The sequence below is a fragment of the Bos javanicus genome, chromosome 9 (assembly GCF_032452875.1).
Source record: "Bos javanicus breed banteng chromosome 9, ARS-OSU_banteng_1.0, whole genome shotgun sequence".
NCBI lineage: Eukaryota > Metazoa > Chordata > Mammalia > Artiodactyla > Bovidae > Bos > Bos javanicus.
Window position 1 is genome coordinate 86,028,827 of NC_083876.1, and position 18,597 is coordinate 86,047,423.

Below are 18,597 nucleotides of genomic sequence, written 5' to 3' on the forward strand. Positions count from 1 at the left end.
GCCACTGCCATTAATAGTTCCTTTAATGGAAGAAATCTTAATTGGCAAGAAATGTGACCATTACAAAACAGAACATGTTCTTCACCATTTATGCTACGTTACCCTCCTGCTCTCTTGACCAGTTTTGAGGCAGCACGAAGGAAATGTGCTCCAGACCAGAGTACTGAAAGGGCTGTTCTATGTCACGTGAGTTTTAAAGCTTTTATTACAATCTGTGAACTAATTTAATATGTTATAAATGAATACTCCTACGTTTTGTGAGTTCACACCCCTCCCTTCCCCATTTATAGAAGATAAAATATAACTGATTCATTTTCATGTCTGTAAAAATCATTCCAGCTTTTGCAGAAATACATCTGGATTCATTTACATGATGCACTTTCAATCATTTCAAAATTTAATAAATTTTACAGCACCTTCCATGTTGTGGGCTCTCAATAAATCGCCACGACCATGTTAAATGATGGGGTAATAAGGACAGGACTCTGGTCGTTCATACTAATGACAAGGTTTGCATTTATAATGAAGTCCGGGCCACCGAGGGGCCAGGCAGAGCACCTGTAAGAGGCGTAGGTGAGGAAGGGCTGCCTTTTAAAGTTTGCCGTGAGGATTATGCTGTGCGAATAAACCGAGCTGTGTATGGGTGGTCCTCTCTCTGCCCCCTTCTGCTTTTAAAGACTTAGAAGAGCTGCCAAAGTACCTATAGAAGGTGTTTGATTTAAAAGGTTTCAAAGGAAACACTCCAGTTTGCCTTCTTGTAGGGGCTTGCAAGCGAGCAGAGTTTGCAGCTGCGTGGAGGGATAAAGAGAAACTCTGAGCATTTAACAGAATTTAAAAAAAATCATGCCAGGAGGGCCTTGGACTAAGAAACTCTGATAGATTTATGACACCTGGTGCCTGAACTCCATCTGTGACACCAGGGTTATAGTTCTGCAAGCCCTTAACCCTGCAGCTGATCTGGTCAGCTTCTGGCTGCACTGTGCCCTGATGCACTTAGCTGCAGCTGTTTGTAGACGTCAGGAAAATGAGATGATCATTTGCAGATTTCCAGGATCTCTACTAGATTTCTTCACTCTTCCTTTCTCACAAGGAAACCTTCCAGGATACATAGCACACCAGTATCTGAATGGCAGGGCGTTCTGGCATATCTGTTCAGGGCTGTTAGGGGCTTCCCCAGAGTGGAGAGGTCAAGGTCAGCCCATGCTGTTGCCTCTTTTATGGGTTGGAGATTGCCTGCATATGCAAAGACTAAACTAAACCAAGTTACCCAAATAAGGATGGCTTTATGTATCAGAATGTGCATGTGTGTGTGAATGATAAAATACATGTCAATAGTTTATAGCAAAAAAAGAAAAAAATTGAAAACAACATACCCATCCATGAGAAGCACTTATTCTATAAGTTATGGTAGATTGGCGGAGTGGACTACTATACAACTACAAATGAGGCGTACCCATATGGGATAAACAGACTCATCAAGTATGAATGAAAAGTGAAACTTAGTTGCACCGTCGTGTCCGACTCTTTGAGATTCCGTGGATTGCAGCCTGTCCGGCTGTTCTGTCCATGGAATTCTCCAGGCAAGAATTCCAGTGGAATTCGCCACTGGAGTGGGTTGCCAGTCCCTTCTCTAGGGGATCTTCCTGACTTGGGGATCAAACCCAGGTCTCCTGCATTGCAGGCAGATTCCCTACCAACTGAGCTGCTAGGGAAGCCCTAGCAAGGTGCAATACAGAGCATATAAATGAGGTATTTATGGTATTTAAAGAAAAGGAAAGTGAAAGTGAAGTCACTCAGTCGTGTCTGACTCTTTGCGACCCCATGGACTGTAGCCTACTTCTCCGCCCATGGGATTTTCCAGGCAAGAGTACTGGAGTGGGTTGCCATTTCCTTTTCCAGGGGATCTTCCCCACCCAGGGATCAAACCCTGGTCTCCAGCATTGCAAGCAGATGCTTTACTCTCTGAGCCACCAGGGAAGAAGAAAGAAAAGGAAAGGATGAGTATATGCTTGTTTGCTTGAGAAGGCTATATATGAAATATTGGTTGCCCAGATGGTGACTGCAGCCATGAAATTAAAAGACACTTACTCCTTGGAAGGAAAGTTATGACCAACCTAGATAGCATATTGAAAAGCAGAGACATGACTTTGCCAACAAAGGTCCGTCTAGTCAAGGCTATGGTTTTTCCAGTGGTCATGTATGGATGTGAGAGTTGGACTGTGAAGAAGGCTGAGTGCCGAAGAATTGATGCTTTTGAACTGTGGTGCTGAAGAAGACTCTTGAGAGTCCCTTGGACTGCAAGAAGATCCAACCAGTCCATTCTGAAGGAGATCAGCCCTGGGATTTCTTTGGAGGGAATGATGCTGAAGCTGAAACGCCAATACTTTGGCCACCTCATTCGAAGAGTTGACTCATTGGAAAAGACTCCAATGCTGGGAGGGATTGGGGGCAGGAGGAGAAGGGAACAACAGAGGATGAGATGGCTGGATGGCATCACTGACTTGGTGGACGTGGGTCTGAATGAACTCTGGGAGTTGGTGATGGACAGGGAGGCCTGGCATGCTGCGATTCATGGGGTCGCAAAGAGTCGGACACAACTGAGCGACTGAACTGAACTGAACTGAACTAGGCAATATTGGTTGAAATATTGGTTGTCTCTCGGAAGGAAACTGAGTAACTATAAAACAGAAGTGGGAAGGGTACATTCTTGTATAGCCTTTTGTGCCTTTTGAATCTTACCTGGTAAATAAGATGAAAAAAAACTATTGAAAGAAAAGGGTGTTGGAACTTCCCTCCTTTCTCCCTCTCTCTATGTCTGACGCTTCACTGCTCATGAGTGGCGGACCTGACGGGCCTCCCACCAGGAGGTAGACTCTTTAAGGAGACCTGACTATAACCTCTTGAGAGGGCTTCACTGTGACCTACTGGGCGCCATGATTCTGTTGTGCAGCACACTGCTGGGTGCCTTGGGATAGGCTAACCTGGCTGTAAATGGAGGGGTCGAAATTGCATGTTGTGTTGCTTTCACCCAGAGTCACACACTTGAGTTAAAATGATTAGAAGATGCCAAGAAAAGTAAGCCAATGACTTGTCATGTTCCACAGTCTCCTACTGGTACCAAGCAGTGAGTCCCGGCTATGTGATCCCTGTGTGGGAAGGATGAATAACACCTGATACCAGCCTAACATTTCAGGGGCAATGTGAGTGACATCCAGAGACAGACAATCAGATGGTGCATAAAGGGGACCCTTGTGCTCATGTGAGAGAAGTCTCAGTCTGGAAGAAGAAGATAATTAAATCCCTAAACTGAGCATGTGTTACTGAAGGAAGAGATAGGGTAAAAAGGAAATATCCTTTGTGATTGCTGCTAGGGGCTTTTGTACAAACTCGAATGCGTAAAGGGAGTTAATAGAATTCTATGTAACTGTCTGTGCATATTATATAGCCAATTCCAGTTGAAGTAAAAGTTTTCTTGAGATATCAAAACCAAACCAAAACAAAAGAGCAATGCTATCAAGAACATAAACAGGGATGTATGAAAACTGGATTGTAAAATGTGAAGCAGTTAAGATTTACATCAAATTATTTACATATAAGAAAACATATGATATTAAATGGCTTTTATATAGGAGAAACACAGCATGGGATAATGGAATATTTATTCGTTTTTGTTGTATTTTATTTTTTTGTAAACAAACCACAAAATATTACCCATCTGTGGGGTAATAAATGGTCCTTGAGATGAGAGTGAATCTCTTTTGGGTTTAAGGTTTGGGTAATAGAGTTTTCTCTATTATTCTCAAACCACCACACCCCAGTAGAAGCAGAATTTTTTAGGCTGTCTTACTTTGAAGTAAGAACTTTAAGATCTTACATCTGGTGCTCTAGAGTTAACCGGGAAGCTGATAAACATGTAGGTTCCTGGGCCGACTCCTGAGGATTCTGATTCAGTAAACTGGGATCGGAGCCCAGGAATATGAATATATGCTAGGAAATTTGGATGCAAGTGGTGTATGAACTGTTCTTTTAGAAACCCTGTTCTTGTGTTTCTGTTGTTTGCTTGTTGTTGTTTTTCTTTATAAAGGCTGAGTTTTACTAGAGTAAAGCCGTAGAATAGTAAAGCTGGGGTTGGCAACCTACGGCGCATGGACCAAATCTAACCTTCTTCATATTTGTGTAAATATAGTCTTATTGGCACACTGCCATGCCCATTGTTTATGTATTGTCTGTGACTGCTTTTGAATTACAGGATCAGAGATGAGTGGTTGTGACAGAGACCAAATGGGTTGCAAAACCTAAGATATTGCTATCTGGCCGCTTACAGAAAAGTTTGCCAACCACCATGTTAAAGGAAGAATCTGTACCTGATATATTACATACATTTCCCTAAAAACAAATAAGACCTTCACCAGCAGACCATGATACTTAGTGAGTATGTCAGGAGTCTGTTTCCATTAGTCAGGAAAATCAAAAAGACTTAGAATGGAGTAAATTCAAAATAGAAGATGAAAGTGACGAAGAACTTAAAGGAGAAGATATGCCTCAGGCCTCTGAAATAAATGACTTATTTCATCTACCAAAGCATGGCTTGGGGTGAGGGACTTTCCTGGCCCTCTGCTGTGCGTGTATTTACATGAAACTGTGTTCTAAACTCACCTTTCACTGGAAGTAGACAGGTGCCTCACCTAGCCTAGAGAAGGAGGTAGCACAGAGGTCTTCATTTTTCCATTGACAGAGAACGCTGTCATTAATTCAGTTAGTGGGAAATGGATTTCTTGGCTTTGATAATTAAGCTGGCAAAGCAGATTTGGTTCCAACATTTTAATGAGCGCGTGTGGGTGGCCAACAAATTGCAGGTTCAGACATAAATGTTTCAAACGTGGGTGGCTGGCTTTTAACCCCAGGGCAAATTCTGTGATTGTAAGGACATTTTAGGCCGGTAGCCAAGTTCAAAGAGTATTTGCCAAATATTAAGAAAAATCTGAACTACTCTAAGGAATATTATATTATTTGAGGACAGGGATATGTTGTTCGTTGAGTGTGGTTAGGATGCTAAGTTAACATCATTTGCGTCCACTCAAATTATATATTTGTGAACATTCATATGTGTGTATTTGTGCTTGCATTTCATACTCAGGAGATAATCTCAAAGGACAGAGAGAAATGAGAAAGGAAAGAAGTGGATTCGTTACTCCTTTTTGTCTTCTAGTGCCTCAGTTCAGTTCAGTTCAGTCGCTTAGTCATGTCCAGCTCTTTGCGACCCCATGGACTGCAGCACACCAGGCTTCCCTGTCCATCACCAACTCCCGGAGCTTGCTCAAACTCATGTCCATCGAGTCAGTGATGCCATCTATCCATCTCATCCTCTGTCGTCCCCTTCTCCTTCTGCCTTCAATCTTTCCCAGTATCAGGGTCTTTTCAAATGAGTCAGCTCTTCGCATCAGGTGGCCAAAAGTACTGCAGTTTCAGCCTCAGTATTAGTGTCTAACTGTTAGGTATTCAGACCTGTATAGTACTTTATGTCCAATCTTGGTTTTCTATTTGGGGGGTGATCAAAATCTGGGCTCTTATGTAATGTAAGATCACTTGGATCATTAAACTCATTACAAAATGAGTTTGGACCCAAGAAAAGAAGGGTTAATACTTTCACTGAATTTTCACTTCCTTAGGCAGGCTACAGTTGAGGCAAAGTCTAGCTGGGTTCTGTGAAGAAAGAGAGGGCAGATTTGCAAAAGTAAGTAATAGATTTCAATTTAGGTTGCTTTTCAGTCTGAAAAAGAGTCTGCATTCAATCACTGATCCTGTTAGTCGAGATAGTAACGAAATGAAAAGCAAATACAGCTTAAATTTAAAGGATATTGGAAAATATCACTTTGGCTTCTTGATTTACTCTCTCCCATTTCTCAGTAAAACAAAATATGATTTGACATATTGTTCATTGTGTAGTTACGCTGGGCTCAGAAAACTAAGCCCTGTTACCTCATACTTCTTACATTTGCAAAAGTAATCAAGACTGTGACTTGAATTGGACTGGAAAACCTGTTGACTTAGAGATAGAAAGATATTGGAATCTTTTACATTCCTTTCTCATATTTACCTACTGACAGCTTATACAGGCTTTGTACATTTTCTGATCAAAGGATATCCAGATGGATAGTAATGTATTTTATGCTCTTAAAGACATCAAGAATTGGACGTGTGGATTTTGCCCGTTGTTTTTAAAAGTCAGTGTGTTGTGGTTGTTAAAAAGCATTATTCTGTATTTCTGTTGTTATCAAGCTATTGCCCCAGAATCATATCCCTGCCTCGTTACTCTTATCTAAGTTTCAGGTGGAAGCTGCAAAGAAAAAAAAAGAAAGAACTGGTTAGAACCAGCTGTGTCCAAGATGGCGCAAGATTTGACTTCCAGTAGAGCCTGAGCCTTATTGCACACTCTTGGCAATTCATTAGCATGCTAAATGTCATTTAGCCACCAGTGCCTTAACCTTGATAGTTGCTATGACAACAACTGGAAAAGCCCAAACAAGGGCTAAAAAGGAGTGTTACATCACTTCTGAGTCCGAGAAGCATACTCCTGTTCTCAGATGATGGTGGTGGTTTAGATAACTCATGAATATTCCTCCCACACTTTCCGGTTTCCTCACATTTCCTCGACTCTCTTAAGTATTTGATATCTCTGCCCAAAGTGGGTTGAGAAGTTGATTTGCAAACTAGGTTCCAGTTCTTCATTCTCTGGTCATTGAATCAAGCTTGTGCTGTTTCAATCTAAGCATTGGTTTTGTTATTGACTGTGTGAATACGATTGGGAAAAAATTATCAGGCTGAGAAAAAGAGTCTCAGCCCAGGCTAGGACTCCCATGTGGGAACAGTCAACAAATTCAATAATAGTATTAGTAGTAACTTGGGTTTTCCGTGGTGGCTCAGTGGTAAAGAAGCTGCCTGCCGATGCAAGAGATGAGGATTTGATCCCTAGGTCAGGAAGATTCCCTGCAGAAAGAAATGGCAACCCACGCGAGTATTCTTGCCTAGGAAGTCCCATGGACAGAGGCGCCTAGAAGGCTGTAGTCCATTAGGTTGCAAAGAGTCAGACACAACTTAGTGAATAAACAACAACAAAAATGGCATCTGCCAGATTTCTCCATATAAATTCAAGAGACAAGTCATATATTTGTTAACTAATAAGTACTTAATGACTATTTTATGAGGAGACATTGAAAACTATGTAAATATTCTGTTTTTCATCAGTTTCTTATGTGTTTATTTTAACATCCATTGATGATTCTCTACAGAAGCCAATGGTAATTTTCTACATTCTCATTTTTTCTACCTTTATTGCTTGACCCTCCACTATAAGATAGAATTTTCTCTTCTTATTTATTTCTTTAAACATAGCTTCATGAAGTCTTACTTGATGCAATGGATTATAACCCTTTTGGGCTTTTTTTTTTTTTTTTTTTTTGAAGTTCAAAATTTCCCAGATTTGGCCAACAGGGGCTCCACCAAGTTGGCTCCTATATCCTTTGACATATTCCAGTCATTCGTTAAGCACTTCCTTTTTTATGGTCCAATAAGATTTTACAGGCTTACCTTGTGCTTTCCCTGCCCTGGAATCAGCAATTTCTCCAATATCTGGTTCTTTTTAGTGGAGGATAGTATTTAGAAACCCTGATCTGGATGCTAGGTACGTACTTTGCTACTGGAAGGTCATTGCTTCTAGGTAGGCTCTGTCAGTGAACAAAGCTAGAAAATGCGTGACTCCATGCACACACATTCACATTCCATACCTGTTTGTTTATCTGTCTATGGATTAAAGCCTTGTGCTTACACTGATACTTCAATTCCAGTGTAACACCCTGGGTTTATTCTAGTAGGAAGAATAATGCCTTTTCCATATTTATAATCCTCCCTGTGACTGAGAAGAAACTGACCCCAATTATCTTCAGTATATTCCTTGGTTGCTCAAGTCCTGTGAACAGCCATACCTGACTCCTGGGGGCTGCCTCTGTTTCTAGCTCCAATGGCCTTGACCCTACATTAGAGAAAAATTCCCTTAAGCAGCAAGATGCATGGAACAAGTGATAGAGAAAGAGAGAAAAGAGAGACAGAAAGAGAGAATATAGTAATGCACACAGTCTGTAAACTCAAGCCTGATAGATAGTCTAGAGTCAGGCTTTTGATACACAGAGGCTAAGTAACCATGACCCATGGAACACCTCTGTGCGGGAATGTAAGTAATTTACTATTAAATGATATGAGCAAAACTGATTTTCCTTCCTTGGGGAGGGGATCTGTAATTTCAGAGGTGAGAAAAAGTATATAAGCCTAAAACATTATGTTTGTATTGAAAGTTAAAATCTTACTGGAAGAACTTTCACAGTTTTAAGGCAAACTTATATACTGCGGTTAGTGGAAAACATTTTTTTTTGAAAGCGCAAATAAGATTTTGTTTTCATCAATAAACTACTTAAATAAGCTCACCATTAAAAAGAGCTGATGTAATGTATTCACGGCTCTTGTAAGACTCCTGGGTATTTGTATTTGTGCATGTGGGTGTGGGGGAGTGAACCTGCATGTGTGTGTATACGCGGAGAGAATGGTGAGTTTCCTCTCATCTTCTCACATCACGAGAGGTATAGCTAATTTCCTTAAGTTTTAGAAGAGATGGTTGCCAGGAACCATCCTTTTAGTTGAAAAATGTGAAATATGACACGAAATGCTGATTTTTGGAGACTTTTTCTTACATAATTGAATGCTTTTCTGGACTGTGTAAAATTTTATGACAAAAACCATAGCATGACTTAGAAAGTTTTTTTTAAAAAAATACCTAGATATAGCAAACTGAAAAAAGGAAGTTTATCACTGACAGTATAAAATCTACCCTTGGGAAAAAAAAGGTAATCTATAAATTAATCTGCAGTCCTTCGCTCTAAGAATGCCTTTAATATCTCCAGCCAACATCAGGTGTTTTTGAAATCAATAACAATCTAATTGCCCACAGAGAACAGTTGCCCTCCTATGCTTTAAGCCAAAGAGGAATTGTGTACTTTTGTGATAAATGTAATTTAGAGGAGGGTTATATAGTCTTTCTTAATTTATTAGCTACTGGTGCTGCCTTATCCTGTTACCCATGTTTCCTTTTCATTATTTAATGGATAGTGCAGAAAAGGAAATGTAATATTAAAATTGGTGGCAGTACAACTTAATTTTGAAGGATGGGAAATAAAGACTTTCTTAAAAATTGCCTCCTTAACTAGCAAGATTAACCTGTGTGTTCAGAGTGTAAGTTCACACTGCTCCCTACTAGGTTCTATATTGTACACTGTAGACTAGGATGAGGTGTATTTTTTACAGAATTTTAGATTCAGAATGGAGTCCTGTAATCAAAATGGCAGAGTAGAAGATCCCCAGCTCTGTCCCACCACAAAGATCAACAATGAGAGGATTATCCACAAATAAAACCAGCTCTGGGAGAGCTCTGTAGCTCACTTAAGAAACTTGAGCAACACGGTGGAATTAAACACTTGAGAATAGCCACAGAAAAGGGAAGGAAGAATGGGTTCATTTTGCCTGCATCATTTCACCCCCAAAGCTGGCATTGCTTAGTCTGAAGAGTGAATTCCCTAGCTAGAAGGAGTTTGTTTTGCCGGGAAAGGGCGAGCAGCCAGCTCCCTTCATTTTTCGGGGCACCGTATGGAGACCCTGCTTTGGTTACACCCCCAATAACCTTGGCAATCTCTGTGGATCACTCATAATGCACACCAATGACCACACAATTATAGATGTTGTGACCACTAGTGGCCTGACGTGATGAGCCACCGTGTACCCCTGGGCTTGGAGCCACTCCCCCACACTCAGTGCCCTACACCACAATATTCAGGGTCACAGCGTACTCTAGCATATCCCCACCCACAGGTGAAGGTCTTTCCTTACCAAACTCAGTCCATAAAGTCTGGAAGAGGTGACCGCTTCTTCAGTTGTTCAAACATCTGTATGAGGCTACGGGGATCATGAAGAATTAGGGACTCCACCCAAGAAGCACAGCAAACCTCCAGTAGCTGACCTAGAGAAATGGACATGTAGAAATTACATGACAAAAAAATTCAAAATAATTATTCGAAAGATGCTCAGAGAACAGGAGTTCTCTGGTGGTCCAGTGGTTAGGACTCTGCACTGCCAATGCTGTGGCCCAGGGTTCAATCCCTGGTTGGAGAACTAAGATCCCCACAAGCCACATGGCACAGCCAAAAGTAAATAAATAAATGTAAAATAAATAAAGATGTGCAGAGAGCTGCGATATAACACGATAATAAATAGTGCAATGAAATTAGGAAAACAATACAAGATCAAAATAAGTTCAACAAAAAGATTTAAAAAATTAATAAAAGAACCAAATAGATTTTGGAGCTGAAAAATATAGTGACTGAGCAGAAGAACTCAGTAGAGAGCTTCAGCATTAGACTGGACCAAGCACAAGAATGAATCAATGAGCTTGAAGACAAATCATTTGAAACTATTCCGTCAGAGGAGCAAAAAGAAAAAAGATTGAAAAGGAAGAAGGGCACCTACAAGAGAAAAGAAACAATCTATGCATCACTGGAGTCATAGAGGAGAGGAGGGCAGAAAGGGTTAAAAACTTGGACATCCAAGTTCAGGAAGCTAATAAGTCACACCAAAATTTTCAGTCCAAAGCTATCTTCTCCAAGACACATTGCAATAAAACTGTCTAAAATCAAAGAAAGAAATTTAAAAGCAGTGAGAGAAAACAAAATTTTCCCATACAAAGGCTATACTTAGATTTCTTAGCAGAAACCTTGCAGGCCAGAGCAGGATGATGCATTCCAAATGCTGAAAGGAAAGCACTGCTAGTAAGAATATAGTTGACCCTTGAAACAGCACAGGTTTGAACTGCACGGGTCCAGTTACCCAGTTTTTATTTCTTCATTTATAGCTGTGCTGGGTCTTTGTTGCTGCATGGGCTTTTCTCTAGTTGTGGCGAGCGGGGGGACTATTCTCTGGTTGTGATGCACGGATTGCAGTTCTTCTCTTGTTGCAAAGCACGAGCTCTAGGGCATGCAGGCTGCAGCAGTTGTGGCTCCTAGGCCCTAGAAAACAGGCTCAGAAGTTGTGGCACACAGGTATTGTTGCTCTGAGGCATGTGGGATCTTCCTAGATCAGGGCCCAGTTCCTTGTCTCCGGCATTGGCAGGCAGATTCTTCACCACTGAGCCACCAGGGAAGTCCCCACAGTCTGTTTCTTTGTTATCACTAGTAAATACTACAGTACTCCATGATCGCAGTTGGTTGGATCTGAGGATGTGAAACCATGAATACGGAGGGCCAGTGGATACAGAGGGTCCATGTATACAGGGTCCAGCTGTAAGTTGTACGTGGCTTATTGATGGTGAGTATTAATACCCCCTAGCCCCTGAGTTGTTCAAGGGTGACCTTCATTTTATCCAGAAATGATAGTTTTCCCTAAGAAGTAAGAGCTGAGGGAGTTCATTATCACTAAACCCACCTTACAGGAAATGCTGACAGGAATTCTCCAAACTGAAACATGAAAGAATGATAACTAGTAACATGAAAACATATAGCACACTGGTAAAGGTAAGTATATAGTCAGATTCAGAATACTTGGAAGATGATGCTGTGAAAGTGCTGCACTCAATATGCCAGCAAATTTGGAAAACTCAGCAGTGGCCACAGGACTGGAAAAGGTCAGTTTTCATTCTAATCCCAAAGAAAGGCAATGCCAAAGAATGCTCAAACTACCGCACAATTGCACTCATCTCACACACTAGTAAAGTAATGCTCAAAATTCTCCAAGCCAGGTTTCTGCAATACGTGAACCATGAACTTCCAGATGTTCTAGCTGGTTTTAGAAAAGGCAGAGGAACCAGAGATCAAATTGCCAACATCCACTGGATCATGGAAAAAGCAAGAGAGTTCCAGAAAAACATCTATTTCTGCTTTATTGACTATGCCAAAGCCTTTGACTGTGTGGATCACAATAAACTGTGGAAAATTCTGAAAGAGATGGGAATACCAGACCACCTGACCTGCCTCTTGAGAAACCTATATGCAGGTCAGGAAGCAACAGTTAGAACTGGACATGGAACAGCAGACTGGTTCCAAATAGGAAAAGGAGTATGTCAAGGCTGTATATTGTCACCCTCCTTATTTAACTTATAGGCAGAGTACATCATGAGAAATGCTGGGTTGGAGGAAGCAAAAGCTGGAGTCAAGATTGCCGGGAGAAATATCAGTAACCTCAGATATGCAGATGACACCACCCTTATGGCAGAAAGTGAAGAGGAATTAAAAAGCCTCTTGATGAAAGTGAAAGAGGAGAGTGAAAAAGTTGGCTTAAAGCTCAACATACAGAAAACTAAGATCATGGCATCTGGTCCCATCACTTCATGGCAAATAGATGGGGAAACAGTGGAAACAGTGGCTGACTTCATTTTTCTGGGCTCCAAAATCACTGCAGATGGTGATTGCAGCCATAAAATTAAAAGACACTTACTCCTTGGAAGGAAAGTTATGACCAACCTAGACAGCATATTGAAAAGCAGAGACATGACTTTGCCAGCAAAGGTCCATCTAGTCAAGGCTATGGTTTTTCCCATGGTCATGTATGGATGTGAGAGTTGGACAATAAAGAAAGCTGAGTGCTGAAGAATTGATACTCTTAAACTGTGGTGTTGGAGAAGACTCTTGAGAGCCCCTTGGACTGCAAGGAGATCCAACCAGTCCAACCTAAAGGAGGAGATCAGTCCTGGGCGTTCATTGGTAGGACTGATGTTGAAACTGAAACTCCAATACTTTGGCCACCTGATGCGAAGAGCTGACTCATTTGAAAGGACCCTGATGCTGGGAAAGACTGAGGGCGGGAAGAGAAGGGGACGACAGAGGATGAGATGGTTGGATGGCATCACCGACTCAATGGACATGGGTTTGGGTGGCCTCTGGGAGTTGGTGATGAAGAGGCCTGGTGTGCTGCGATTCATGGGGTTGCAAAGAGTCGGACACGACTGAGCAACTGAACTGAACTGAATGCTGTAATTCGGTGGTGTGTTAACCACTTAACTCTGGTATAAACATTAAAGGTAAAAAGTATGAAAAATACCTATAGTTAAAATAATTTATTAGTCAATGCTCAATATAAAAAGATACAAATTGTGGCATCAGAAACAAAATGTGGGGAGGGGAGTAAAAGAGTAGAATTTTTGTATGAAATGGGAGTTTTGTTATTAGCTTAAAATACTGTTATATGTATAAGCTATTTCAAGTAAGCCTCAGTAACCACAAAACAAAAGTACACACAAGATAAACAGAAGGGACTCAAAAATAGAACCTTTTAGGTCACAATCGTCAATTTACAAAGGAAGCAAAGAGGAACAGAGGAACTACAAGACAGCCAGAAAACAACTAACAAGATGACAATATCTGAGGTACGAGGGAAGCCCATAGTAAGAACTATCTAACTATAATTACTTTAAATGTAAATAGATTAAATTATCCAATCAAAGGGCACAGAGTGCCCTTGGATAAAAAAATAATACCCAGCTATATGCTGCCTATGAGAGATTCCTTCAGCTTCAAAGGCACACATAGGTTCAAAGTGAAGGTCTGGAAAAAGGTATTCCACACAATTGGATACCAAAAGGAAGCGGGGGAACTATACTTATATCAGACAAAATATATGGATGAAAGAAGAAAAACATGACAAATAGGTGATGATTAACTTAAGATAGATTTCTAGTCTTTCACCACTAGTATGTAGCAGTTTTCCTATCACTTATAAATGACCCCAAAAAAGAACTCATATTAGGTTTAAAGAAAGGATTTAGAAGTCTGAGAAATGGTTTTACTGATACAAAGAGATAACAGAAAGAAGTTAAAATTCAAGGAGGAAACGAGAATGAAGGACCAATAACACCAGGAAAATCTAGAGATATACTTATTGTTCTGAGTAGTTTTCCACTACAGCTTAAATCTTTGGCATGTTGGGAGCATCTGAGCTCATTTAGCTTCATGAACTTCAGATCATATTTTTGGAGCTCTAAGTTCAAGTCATGTTGATGAAGTGTGCTCAGATGGTCCAAAGAAGTTAGGTTTGGGGGGCTGAATCACAAGAATGTGTTGGATACATCTGGCTCTCTAGCTCTGGAAAGAAGATGAATTGGGCCGAGGTCTCTGCTTACAGCTACTGGGTGATTGTGCAATCACAGATATAGTACAAGGCTATTCTTGGCCTCCTGCTTGCCAACTCAGGGCCAACATACTCTGCTTGACACAAAACACAAGCCTTCTTTGAAGGCTTGTATTGTGCAATATAATACTAATAGAGAACTTTAGAGATTAACTGCTGCTGGATGGGTGTGGTGAGTACTGTTTGAAAACATACAGTCACCATCACAGTATAGAACACTGATACTGTGAAGGGGTCATGGACCAGAGAGATGGTTTTTTCTGCGAGAAGGTACTCTTCTCATTTATTTTCACTATCTCTGGGTCAAACCTGATGGGGATTGATAATATTTTCTTAGCGCCAGAATTTGGTCAATACGTTGCCTGGGTTACCTGAATCATTGCAGAATGCCATGGGGGATGGGGTGACATGCAGTGTCCCCCTTTCTAGACTTAACAGGCAGCTTGGAGACTGACGGTGGGAGAGATGTGAGTTGGCAGGTTGGTCTGACTAATATGGCTCCCCTAATGGTAGGCCGGTATATCTTGCTATCCTAGTTGGAGGCTGAAGTAATCTTATTGGCCAGGCGGTCTTGAAATCACTTGTTTGGCTTCAATCATGGCACATGACATGGGACCACATATCTAATGTGCATCCCTTTTGGATGAACACATTGTTAATTAAGCAGCGGGTGCTTACTTATCCCAAATAGAGCTGAAATTAAACCCAAAGCATTTTTCTCTAACCTAGGACTTGAGCCATTCAGGCACTTAAGGCAGACGATTATAGCCTTGACATGACTGGTAAAATCTTTATCATTTATTCTCTTCACTTTCCTGAGTCTCAAGCACCTCTTGGAGCTCAGAAGCCATCTTAAATTGTCCCCAAATGGGTTTCAGTCATGTATTATGGGACCATCCTTCTTTCCACTGACCTGCTAGTATCCAAATTCACTGATACACAAGAGGGCAAGGCTTTGGCATAACACTGCCCTGAGCTTAGCAGAGGCTGATTCAGTCAACCTTTATGCCCCAGGGAGGAGTCCTCCACCTAAGAGATGCAGAGACTTTTTCCTGTTTCTCCTCGAAAAGAGGAGGGTTCTATAGAGTAAACCAACATCTGGGAAGAGAGAAAAAGCAGGGAAGCATAGGCTCAGGATTACCATAAGGGGAAAATATCTCCTTAACTTGAGTTATGAGAAGCAGAGTTATAGGTAGGATGTTTGAGATTGGGACGAGGGCTAATAAAACTCTTAAGAGGTGTCACCAAGAGACACCGGGAATTGCTAGGATGGCCTGAGAGACATCATTCATGGACCAAATCAAGACTGAACCTGGGAATGAGAGACAAGAGTACTGGCTGTGGGGAAATAAGCTGAGCTCTACCCTAGAGCACTTATTTTGAATTAATCCAGTTTTTAAATGAGTTACCTTCATAGACTGTAGCAGTGTTTGCTTCACTGTGGATAGCAAAAAGGAATAAAAAAGGCTTTTTTATTGGATTTGCTACAATTTCACTCTTTTTTGAACAGTATGAAATTGTTGGCCATGGACTTAATTTTCAACTTTATGTACCTGTGTTCATTTTCTATGTCAGTGTAACAAATTATATCATATGTTTTATAACACGAGTTTCTGGTCTTGGCAGTTCTGGAGCTCACAGGTTCAATGGAGGTCTTGTGCTCATGCTCAGTCACTAAGTCATGACCCCGTGGACTGCAGCCAACCAGGCTCCTCTGTTCATGGAATTTCCCAGGCAAGAATACTGGAGTGGGTTGCCATTTCCTTCTCCAGAGGATTTTCCCGACCCAGGGATCAAACCCATATCTCCTGCATTGGCAGGCAGGTTCTCTACCGCTGAGCCACGAGGGAGGCCCCAGTGAAGGTCTCACTGGGGTAAAGTTACAGAGTCAGCCACCTTGGATGCCTCTCTGAAAGCTCTGGGGAGAATCTTATTTCCTTGCTTTTTCCAGCTTCCAGGGACCACCTGGACTCGTGGGCTTTTGCTTGCATCCCCCGTCCTCCAGCTTCCAACCAGCAATGTCAGGTTGTGTTCTTCTCATATTGTATCCCTCTGACTTTACTGTGGAAGCCACAACTCCTTCTTTGACTTTCTCTTCTATTTCTGTGATTACATTGGGACCACCCAAATAATCCAGTGTAATCTCTCCACCTCGAGGTCTTCAACTTAATCACACCTGCAAAGTCCCTTTTGCCATGTGAGGTAACATGTTCACGGGTTCTGCGGATTAGGACATGTATAGCATTGAGACTGGAGAAGGCAGTGGCACCCCACTCCAGTACTCTTGCCTGGAAAATCCCATGGACGGAGGAACCTGGTAGGCTGCAGTCCATGGGGTCGCTAAGAGTTAGACACGACTGAGCGACTTCACTTTCACTTTTCCCTTTCACACACTGGAGAAGGAAATGGCAACCCACTCCAGTGTTCTTGCCTGGAGAATCCCAGGGACGGGGGAGCCTGGTGGGCTTCCGTCTATGGGGTCGCACAGAGCCGGACACGACTGAAGTGACTTAGCAGCAGCAGCAGCATTGAGACTGTTAGTCCACCTGTCAGAAAATACCAGAAAATAAAGGTATTGCTGATAATGGCTAAATGCAGATAAGCGTGGTTTTTCTACAGTGTGAGCAATTTATAGGACATATGCACAAGCCAGAATCAAGATTGTGGAAATATCAATAACCTCAGATATGCACATGACACCACCACCCTTATGGGAGAAAGTGAAGAGCCTTGATCAAAAGAGCCTCTTGATGAAGGTGAATGAGGAGAGTGAAAAGCTGGCTTAAAATTCAACATTCAAAAAACTAAGATCATGGCATCTGGTGCCATCACTTCATGGCAAAAATGGGGAAACAATGGAAACAGTGACAGATTTTATTTTCTTGGGCTCAAAAATCACTGTAGATGGTGACTGCAGCCATGAAATTAAAAAATGCTTGTTCCTTGTAAGAAAAGCTATGACAAACCTACAGAGCATATTAAAAAGCAGAGACATTACTTTGCCAGCAAAGGTCCATCTAGTCAAAGCTATGGTTTTTCCAGTAGTCATGTATGGATGTGAGAGTTGAACCATAAAGAAAGCTGAGTGTCAAAGAATTGATGCTTTTGAACTGTGGCATTGGAGAAGACTCTTGAGAGTCCCTTGGACTGCAAGGAGATCAAACAAGACACTCCTAAAGGAAATCAATTCTGACTATTCATTGGAAATACTGATGCTGAAACTGAAGCTCCAATACTTTGGCCACCCAGTACCAAGAACTGACTCATTAGAGAAGACCCTGATGCTGGAAAAGATTGAAGCCAGGAGGAGAAGGGGGCAAAAGAGGAGGAGTTATTTGGGTGGCATCACCGACTTGATGGACATAAGTCTGAGTAAGCTCTGGGAGTTGATGAAGAACAGGGAAGCCTGGTGTGCTGCAGTCCACGGGGTCACAGAAGATCGGCACGACTGAGCAACTGAACAACAGCAACAAGAGCTGGCAAATGGTTTACTAGCAAATGGACTTTCGGACATTCCAATTATCATCAAAATAGACCCAACATATTCTACATATAGAGTGGAACAAGATTCTGAATAAGAATAATTACACTAAGATGTGTTCTTCACACAAGAGAGTAATTCTTGGACTCCTATTGGAAAAAAAAAAGTCTATACTTCAAATGAGATAATCTCAAGATTATTCATCATGATTCTGGTCATCTTGCCATGTTCTCAATTTTTAAATTATTCTAGTTTGTCAAAAGAAATGTCATTGTTAATTAAAGAGCTTGCTCTCTACGCATTGAAATAGCAATATTTCAGTGATATTTAAAAGAACATATTGTGGTTTTCTAAAACATACAATAGCATATGTTTTTTAAAGTGCTTTAAAATCTTGTTTTAAAAGATTGGATTAAGGAGAGTGGGAAAGTCTGTAACAGTCCATTTTCATTTGTTATTCTGAAATACAAAAATTTTTTTTTTCATAGAGGTTGTCAGTTATCTCCATGCATTTACAAATGAGTTTGAGCTATTCACTTTCTGGATTTGGGGTAACCCTACAGGGTTTTGACTTCTGTTAAATTATCTGTTTAACTTGTGTGTGACAGGTTGATGTTATCAAATACTTTGTTAGTCTATATGTTTTTTTTTTTAAACAAAGTATTTTAACTGTGTTTGTTTAGAAGTCTGATTCATATTTTGCTACTAGATTTGAAGTCAAGAATTATATTAAAAAAGAGCTCAGAAAGAGCAGTATCATATGCTAATAATGCCATTATATTATTGTTGGAAAAATTAATTTTGCAAAGTTATTGGAATATAATATTTGATAACACATCTAAGTGATCATACAGTCCTTAAAATAAACAAAATCATTTCCTTATGAGGGGCAGGATACTGTG

At 41.0% G+C, this 18,597-nt stretch overlaps 1 protein-coding gene and 1 non-coding gene across 4 annotated transcripts in view; both read left to right on the plus strand.

The window, feature by feature from the left end:
* UST (uronyl 2-sulfotransferase) overlaps nucleotides 1-18,597 on the plus strand; it is a 317,796-nt gene that overhangs the window by 69,647 nt on the left and 229,552 nt on the right. The gene's annotated exons all lie outside the window — the stretch shown is intronic.
* Nucleotides 10,140-10,212, plus strand: TRNAG-GCC (transfer RNA glycine (anticodon GCC)). Its single transcript has one exon. It is a non-coding gene; the product is annotated as a tRNA-Gly (tRNA).